We start from the raw sequence: 3,334 nt of genomic DNA, 5'->3' as shown, positions 1-3,334 counted from the left end.
TTTGCAGCTTGTAGAGAGTGGGGGATTATCTCACTTGCAAATGATTCCACTCGGTTTTTAAAATAGAGATTTCATGTCTCCTTGAGACTTACTAATTGCTCGTGATTGCATCTAGGAAAGATTAGAAATGCGTCAAATTCCTTCCTGTTGGTTCTTGACTTCCGATTTCCAAGACTGAAAGACACCGACTTGCTAAAATCAGTGACAGCCCTGCTGAAGTCAACATTGCTGGCGTTGCCTCAGAAAAAGCTCTTCCCCTCTGCTTAATTATAAGCACGTACCTAGGCCTCATGGACGTCACAGCCTGCAATGACGTTCTTGCTCTATGACGAGGAAGGGGCTTACTTTTGGGTGGAGACTGCATCTCATTTTTTCCTCACAATGAGGCATCACCATCTGGGATAACCTTCAGGTAATTATGAGCTTATCTTCGTGAATTGATCTTCACTTTTAAAGAAACTATTGAGACAGCAGTTTTTGTCAGCTTCAGTATGAAGCAGATGGAATTTTCCATCCGTCTGGGTAGGCAGAGAGAGGCGGACAGCATCTGCAGGTCTGCACGTACCCAGAGTGGCACACGACGAGCGGGCATTTGCTTCTTTGACCATAGTGAACCATAGTATCTTCTGGGTTAATTCTATTCTCCTGTTAATAGTGTGAGTGAAGGCCTAATGATTTGTACAGACTTACTCCTGAATTACACCATGGCAAATGGAGCCACACTTTGCCAGTTCTTGTTAGCACCGAAGGCCAAATGCGGACATTTATAATACGTGAATGCACACACAAGATTTAGCAGGTTCATAGCTCTCATCTACGGTGCTGTGTACAATAATATTTTTGTGTGTTATTTATGGCTTTTCTATAAACCATGTGACAAAAATCTGATACAGTTTGAGGTCTGGTCCTGCAAATCCTTAGGTTGTCCTTATTCGCAGGCATAGGTTTGCTTCCTCAGATGGGGAATGGAGCAGCCTCAAGTGCTGATATGCTCTCACAATTCAGTTATTCACGCTTTGTTCATTCCTGGAGCAGGGGCCACCTTGTAGGTGCTGAAACTGGAAGAACAACACGATTAAAAATATCCAGGCAAAAAATATCTAAAACCATACTCATAGAGTTGTATCCAGCCTGTTTTTCAAGCAATCTGCTTTCCAAGGAAAATTCCAGTAATCATTAAAAAAATCAGCAAAAATGAGCCTACAAATATCTAAGAATTTCATTGTTTTCTGTTTTCTGCTGAAACACTTGAGTTTCAGGACCCAGTATTTCAGAATTCAACTAAGCTATTCCAGCCAAGGATGATCTACTGAAAAATCAATGTTTTCCATCCAAAGTATGGAATAAAGCAGGGGGGAAAAAAGGACTTTCATTAAAATCCTTTCCCAGAGAAAAAAAAGTACATTTGTAGGCTATCTTATATTGAGCCTTTGTTCTGAAAGGGGCAGGTCTCTTGGGCACAGAGGTAAGTTGCATGGAGCAAACGCTATGAAGTACTGATTATTCTGCATCAGCATACAGTGGGGGATTTGCAGACCATGAGCTGCAAAACTCTGTAGTTTGCAAAGAAAGGATCATCGGTAACATTTGAGGTTTTAAGAGTTTTTCAATACCTTTCCAGTCCTGTGGTCCTTTGTAGATCCACAGTAAAATTTAGAGGTCTGGTTGTTCCAAGCAGAGTCATACCTGAGCTAGTTTTGAGGCTAATTACAATAAGCAATGCAGCTTTAGTGGTACGGCCTTTGGCCACAAGTACTGAGGAATTGAGAAAGCCTAAGCTGCAAACAGTTCTGTGGCAGGTAGTTTGGTAAATTTGGGTAGGTTTGTATGGGTTGAAGTCTCACTCCTCAAGACCAAAATACAAAATTATAATTCTACCAAGCCCCTAACAAGTAACCTGTTATAATTAAGGTCCAGAAGAAATGATTTAATCTCTGTGAGCCTAGAATTGTAGCACCCCTGAAAGTTCGAAGTATCCTTTGGTCTCCAAATCTGTAGAGAAGAGTTTGATTTTCAGGAGTTTAGCATCTGTGGCTGGGGCCAGGTTTCAAAAGCTGCCCACACCAGAGAATCCTTACTAGGTCTTAGAGTCTGATTTTCAAACAAATGCCTAATTGAGTGCAAACCTTCAGTGAAGCCAGACTTTTTAAAAAACCTGGCCTGATGGTGAAAATGCTCGATCTTGAAAATCTGTCTGTAAAGGCATTGCAATACATCGACAGACTTGCAGGAACATTTGGTGTTGTGAGCCAACAATTGTTTGTGTGTTTGCAAAATATATGCACAGTGATTTTGTGACTTTTTGGCATATTCTAGTTGTTTCTGAGTCAATTTTGCTTTGAATCTGAGTTCAAAGCTTTGCCAACGAGAACAATTCTTCCTTGAGTAGCAACCATAGAAATAGTTGTCTTGGAGGTCAGGAATACACATCATGAGGCTGTGATCTTTTTTCCCCTTTTCTATCTGCTTTACTCAATAGACCATGCTGTATCCCACTGAAACATGAAAAGTGAATAATACCTATTCCTCAATAGCGCCTTTTAACCACTACGTTAGTATGAATGTGAAATATTCAGGAACATGAGTAACTGGAATGGTATCCTTTTATCTTAAATAGGCAGCGTATTTAGAGAGTATTGTGAGATACTACCAAACCACAGACTGTTTTTTTCTAACTAAAGTTAACAAGCAGCAGAGAAGTATGAAACAGTACTTACTAATGTCATACTTGTAATGCAGTGTGTGTACAGCATGGTGTTCCTGGCAGAAGTTTTCAGAGGTTTCTCTTGTAAATCATACCATGCTCACTGTGGCCTGTTTATTATCTCATTTTATCAGTGCGAATTCTGAATAACTCCTGTGGGTTAGATACTGATGTACCAGAGTGACTTGAGATTAACAACTGAGTTCTGATTTAATTGCAGCTGGTATAGAGTGAAAAAATGGACAACTATCATCTGATTTATACTGGCATAAGGCAAGAGTAGCCTGGGCAAAGTTTTGTGCCTATTTGAACTTTTAAATCCCAAATTCTGTTCCCAGTTTCACTAAGGTGAAGTTGTTTGTTTAAAGGTATACTTAAAATCAAGTATACACTATGTGCTTAAATGTGTGCATGTCATGGGAAAGGACATCAACATTACAACAAATCAAGCCATTTTAGACTACCCTGTGCTAGGCTTCTTTTTTGCAAAAAGTAGATTTTCACTTCAGGATATAGAAAAGAAATCTCTAACATGGAGAAGATACACTAAGTCACTATATGCAATGAGGGACTTCTAAATTACGTTGTTTCTTCCTATTTAATGTAGATATATGTAGATTTATGCTTGGC

Source organism: Apteryx rowi, unplaced genomic scaffold, assembly GCF_003343035.1.
Source record: "Apteryx rowi isolate R43461 unplaced genomic scaffold, aptRow1 scaffold_482, whole genome shotgun sequence".
NCBI lineage: Eukaryota > Metazoa > Chordata > Aves > Apterygiformes > Apterygidae > Apteryx > Apteryx rowi.
Note: the sequence above shows the minus strand (reverse complement) of the source record.